The following is a 6926-nucleotide window of genomic DNA, read 5'->3' as shown; positions in this document are numbered from 1 at the left end:
CTGCTATTTTTATACTTTTTAACTGGAACCTCCATCAGAAGGTAGCCATCAGAAGCTAGCCAGCTAATTAGCTACTAGCTTTTTAGTCATTGTTAGCCACTGCTAGCAGTCTTTACCTTTAGCTCAGACACTAGCCGCTTTAGCCCGGATAGCATGGATAATACCTGCCAGTCTGCACAGCGCGATATTAGCCCTGAGCATATCGGACTGCTTTTTTCCCACTACATCACCTTATTCCTGCCGCAAGCTCTGGACCATTACACTGGATCATCGCAGCTAGCTAGCTGCTACCGGGTGGCTATTGTGGCTAACGCCCTTGCCCAGAAGCAAGCACCAATCTCCCGGCTAGCAAACGAAGTACACCAACTACAATACCCATCTTGCCTATTGGCCTAGACCCATTGTCGACATGGAGCCCCGCCGATCTGTCATGACTGGTCTGCTGATGTAATTCGGCCGATGTGCTCTCAATCGGCCTATGTGTTATGGATGTCGGTGAAGACCCTTCTGCTTGCCCCGGCCCGCTAGTTTCCTGAACACCATGTCTTCCGCTCGCCTAGCGTAGTAACGACTACCGAACGGCTCCCTGTTTCATCTATTGCTGCTCATTGGACCCTATGATCACTCGGCTTCACAGCTGATGCCTGCTGGACTGTTCATTAACACAATACTTCATTTTGTTTCTCTGTCGGCCCCAGCCTCGAACTCAGGCCCTGTGTGTAGCTAACTGACCCTCTCTGCCCATTCATTGCCATTTACCCATTGTTGTTGTCTTAGCTGTTTACCCGTTGTTGTCTTTACCCATTGTTGTCTTAGCTCTCCCAATCAACTCCTGTGATTGTTTTATTTTACTGCGGAGCCCCTAGTCCCGCTCAACATGCCTCAGATAGCTCCTCTGTCCCACCCCGCACACATGCTGAGACCGCACCTAGCTTAACTGGTGCCTCCAGAGATGCAACCTCTCTCATCGTCACTCAATGCCTAGGTTTACCTCCACTGTACTTGCAACCTACCATATCCTTGTCTGTACATTATGCCCTGAATCTATCCTACCACGCCCAGAATTCTGCTCCTTTTTTTCTCTGTTTCCAACGCACAGACGACCAGTTCTTATAGCCTTTAGACGTACCCTCATCCTACTCCTCCTCCATTTCTTTGGTGATGTAGAGGCTAACCCAGGCCCTGTGTGTCCCCAGGCGCTCTCATTTGTTGACTTCTGTAACCGTAAAAGCCTTGGGTTCATGCGTGTTAACATCAGAAGCCTCCTCCTTAAGTTTGCTGTATTCATTGCTTTAGCACACTCCGCCAACCCTGATGTCCTAGCTGTGTCTGAATCCTGGCTTAGGAAGGCCACCCAAAATTCAGAAATTTCCATCCCCAATTACAACATTTTACGTCAAGATAGAACTGCTAAAGGGGGCGGAGTTGCAATATACTGTAGAGATAGCCTGCAGAGTTCTGTCATACTATCCAGGTCTATGCCCAAACAGTTCGAGCTACTACTTTTAAAAATCCATCTCTCCAGAAATAAGTCCCTCACTGTCGCCGCTTGTTATAGACCCCCCTCAGCTCCCAGCTGTGCCCTGGACACCATATGTGAATTGATTGCCCCCCATCTGTTAGGTGACCTAAACTGGGATATGCTTAACACCCCGGCCGTCCTACAATCTAAACTAGATGCCCTCAATCTCACACAAATTATCAAGGAACCTATCAGGTACAACCCCAAATCCGTAAACATGGGTACCCTCATAGATATCATCCTGACCAACTTGCCATCTAAATACACCTCTGCTGTTTTCAACCAGGATCTCAGCGATCACTGCCTCATTGCCTGCATCCGTAATGGGCCCGCGGTCAAACGACCACCCCTCATCACTATCAAACACTCCCTAAAACATTTCTGCGAGCAGGCCTTTCTAATCGACCTGGCCCGGGTATCCTGGGAGGATATTGACCTCATCCTGTCAGTAGAGGATGCCTGGTTGTTCTTTAAAAGTGCTTTCCTCAACATCTTAAAAAACATGCCCCATTCAAAAAATGTAGAACTAAGTACAGATATAGCCCTTGGTTCACTCCAGACTTGACTGCCCTTGACTAGCACAAAAACATCCTTTGGCGTACTGCACTAGCATCGAATAGTTCCCGCGATATGCAACTTTTCAGAAAGTCAGGAACCAACATACACAGTCAGTTAGGAAAGCAAAGGCTGGCTTTTTCAAACAGAAATTTACATCCTGCAGCACTAATTTCAAAACGTTTTGGGACACTGTAAAGTCCATGGAGAATAAGAATACCTCCTCCCAGCTGCCCACTGCACTGAGGCTAGGAAACACTGTCACCACCGATAAATCCACGATAATCGAGAATTTCAATAAGCATTTCTATACGGCTGGCCATCTACGGCTGGCCACCTGGCTACCCCAACCACGGCCAACAGCTCTGCACCCCCCGCAGCAACTGGCCCAAGCCCCCCCTCTTCTCCTTCACCCAAATCCAGACAGCTGATTTTCTGATAGAGCTGCAAAATCTGGATCCCTACAAATCAGCTGGGCTAGACAATCTGGACCCTCTCTTCCTAAAATTATCTGCCGCCATTGTTGCAACCCCTATTACTAGTCTGTTCAACCTCTCTTTCGTATCGTCTGAGATTCCTAAAGATTGGAAAGCGGCCGCGGTCATCCCCCTCTTCAAAGGGGGAGACACTCTAGACCCAAACTGTTACAGACATATATCCATCCTGCCCTGCCTCTCTAAAGTCTTCGAAAGCCAAGTGAACAAACAGATCACCGACCATTTAGAATCCCACCGTACCTTCTCCTCTATGCAATCCGGTTTCCGAGCTGGTCATGGGTGCACCTCAGCCACGCTAAAGGTCCTAAACGATATCATAACAGCCATGGATAAAAGACAGTACTGTGCAGCCGACTTCATCGGCCTGGCCAAGGCTTTCGACTCTGTCAATCACCATATTCTTATCGGCAGACTCAACAGCCTTGGTTTCTCTAATGACTGCCTCGCCTGGTTCACCAACTACTTCTCAGATAGAGTTCAGTGTGTCAAATCGGGGGCCTGTTGTCCGGACCTCTGGCAGTCTCTATGGGGGTGCTTTATCTTGGCCAGGTCGCAGTTGTAAATGAGAACTTGTTCTCAACTTGCCTACCTGGTTAAATAATGGTGAAATAAAAAATGTATAAAATAAGTGGTGGCTTTATCATGTTATGGGTATGCTTGTAATAGTTAAGGACTGGGGAGTTTTCAGGATAAACAATAAACGGAATGAAGCTAAGCAGAGGCAAAATCCTAGAGGAAAACCTGGTTCAGTCTGCTTTCCACCAGACACTGGGAGAGGAAGTCACCTTTCAGCAGGACAATAACCTAAAACACAAGGCCAAATCTACACTGGAGTTGCTTACCTGGAAGACAATGAATGTTCCTGAGTGGCCGAGTTACAGTTTTGACTTAAATCTACTTGAAAATCTATGGCAAGACCTGAAAATGTTTGTCTAGCAATCATCAACAACCAACTTGACAGAGCTTGAAGAATTTTGAAAAGATAATGGGCAAATGTTGCACAATCCAGGTGTGGAAAGCTCTTAGAGACTTACTCAGTTAGGCTCACAGCTGTAATTGCTGAAAAAGGTGCTTATACAAAGTATTGACTCAGGGGTGTTAATACTAAATTATCAAAGATTTCTAAAAACATGTTTTTTTGTCATTACGGGGTACTTTGTGTAGATGGTTGAGACTTTTTTTTAAATCAGGCTGTAACACAAGAAAATGTGGAATAAGTCAAGAGGTATGAATTATTTCTCAAGGCACTGTGTGCGTGTGGGGGGGATGAATGTTGGAAGTCAGAGCTTAGAGGTTAGAGGTCAGTGCCAATTAAACACTGTAGCCCAAATCCAACACCTCCCCCCTGTTATCTGAAGTGTGCGTTCATTCATTCCCCCTCAAGGACTTAAAAACGTAAAAGCATTGGATTGTTGTAGACTGTAGAATAGATTGAGTTCACACCATATTTCTTCCAACAGTTCAATAATTGCACACTTCAGCGAGGGGGAAGTGAACAAGTGCACACTTCAGGGAGAAGGGCTGTCTGGGCTAAATGGAAGAATATATCTACAGGAAGTGCCCTATTTCTGTGTGTGTGTGTGTGTGTGTGTGTACACCGATGAGTTGATGATACTATCACAGAGACGTAGCGGATCAAAGTGCTACCATGGTGACGCCAGCAGCACTCTGTTTAGCTGCTCATTTCATTATCTTTATCTGTTCCAAGCAAAGTGGCTGAAAGCATACTCTCTCTCTCTCTCTCACACACACACACACACACACACACACACACACACACACACACACACACACACACACACACACACACACACACACACACACACACACACACACACACACACACACACACACACACACACACACACACACACACACACACACACACACACCTGTATCTCTGTGTGAGGGAGAGATAGTGTGTGAGTATGTATGAGTGTGTGTGTTTATGTGTGTGTGGTGTCTAGTGTTACAATAACACCAGGGAACAGAGAGGCTGTTAAACTTTATGGAGGAGAGAGAATGGACACTTAGTGACCTTCTGACTAATAGATGTTGTCATAGCAACCATCATTTCCTCTCACACTCTACCTACAAGGCTGTGTGGACACCCCAAAAACATAAGACACACAGAAGTATGTACCCTATCTCTCATCAACAAGATCTGTAAATGTGACATATTATTAATGAACATCTATTTTTGATGCATTCATTTTGCATGGTTGCATTGTTAATTCTGCGTGGTTACAGTGTTAAAACAGAAACAACTCAAAGGTTAACAATTTAGGCATTCATTCTGTGGAGGAACTTGACTGGCCTGCAAAGAGCCCTGACCTAAACCCCATCGAACACCTTTGGGATGAATTGGAACGCCGACTGCGAGCCAGGCCTAATCGCCCAACATCAGTGCCGACCTCACGGATGCTTATGTGGCTGAATAGAAGCAAGTCCCCGCAGCCATGTTCCAACAACTAGTGGAAAGCCTTCCTAGAAGAGTGGAGGCTGTTATAACAGCAAAGGGGGGGACCAACTCCATATTAATGTCCCATAATTTTGGAATGAGATGTTCGACGAGCAGGAGTCCATATACTTGGTCATATAGTGTATCTTACCTGGCATGCCTGCTGGCAAGGTTGGGAGACTTTAGGAAAGCAAGCAATAACTAAATGTACTGAATAAGACATTCCTTTCAGTCTGTTACCCAGATTTTAGCAGAAATGCAGAGAAGCATATGTAGTGTCTTTAAAAAAGAAACACCAGTCAGAAGGATACAGACAGCTCAAGAGGTATGCTTGGATATGCATAAAAGTTGACACATATTTGACATAGAATTAAGCATAATTTACGCAAATTCTCCACCCCCAAGCCACCGTCACCTACTTTGTGACTCATCAGATTTTTGGGGTGTGTGTCCCCGCCATTAAGCATCATCATGTATTCTCACGGCTAACTGTGAACTGTCAAAGCGCAGTGGTCTGACGCTTTGGCTCCGTGCATCACGAGTTCGCACCAAGTTCTGGGCTGCTCTCATATACACACCAGGGTTGGGTTCAATTCCATTTAAATTCCAGTCATTTTAGGAAGTATACTGAAATCCCATTTCTCTTAAATGCTTTTAAATGAAGAAAATGTAAAATTGGAATTTGGTTCACTTTCTGAATTGACTGGAATTTAAATGGCAGAGACCCCAACCCTGACACACACATACAAACACATTTGTCGCCTACTACCCCTCTCACAGTCTTTTTTTCTACTTTTCCAGAGACCACTGTGAAGGTCTCCCTCCTTACCTCTGAGTCCCTCCGTCTCCCTTCCTCCCTTGGTCTTTATCTAATCTATGTTACTCTTTGTCCTCCCATCACCAGGTTGCTACGCAACTGTGTTCCATTGATCTAGAAGAGCAGGATGACAGGCACACATAACTGTGATGACACACACACGCACAAGTCGACAGACGCACGCACGCACACATTCTCACACACACACACACACACACACACACACACACACACACACACCACGCACGCACGCACACACACACACACACACACGCACACACAGACACACAGACACACAGATACACACACACACACACACACATGCACGCACACACACACACACACAGACACACACACACACACACACACACACACACACACACACACACACACACACACACACACACACACACGCACACACACAGACACACAGACACACACACACACCTTTAAATACCTTTATTCCAATTGCACCGTTGACACAAAACGAGGGACACAGGGAGGGGAAGAGAGAGGAGAAAAGGAGGGGGAACGGGAGAGAGAAAAGGCAAAGAGGTAGGGGGAGAGAGAAGTGGGGGGCTGGGAGATTGATGCAGCGTTTCTTCCATATTGATACAGATTGCCCTGGTCTCCTCTGCCACCTGGTGGACAAGACACCACATTGTTCTTTACGTGTTGTTTTCATGTTTTTTTTTTTTGGGGGGGGGGGGGGGGGGCTATTTTGTGTTGTTCCATGATGGGATTGTTCAGCCTACTTGATTAAAATCCTTACATAATCTAAACATTATGATTAAATTAAATGACTATTATGCATTATGGGTGGGTCTATAAACAGTATACTAATTATCTCCAAAGTTATGATTGTTGAGTGGAAATCTCGAATGCAATTAACTTGTTTAGAAACCAACCATGTTTACAAGATGTGGCTCAATTACGAAGATTTTATAACAGATAAGGCCTATAATTACCACTATAGGGGCAGTGTGATTTGTTCTTGAGTCTTAGTTACAGGATGTGACGTCAATGAAAGCGCTGGAAAGAAAACTAGTGATAACGTACCATGACTCCTTTTAC

This window comes from Salmo salar, chromosome 28 (assembly GCF_965601325.2).
Source record: "Salmo salar chromosome 28, fSalSal1, whole genome shotgun sequence".
NCBI lineage: Eukaryota > Metazoa > Chordata > Actinopteri > Salmoniformes > Salmonidae > Salmo > Salmo salar.
This window is presented reverse-complemented; position numbering follows the sequence as displayed.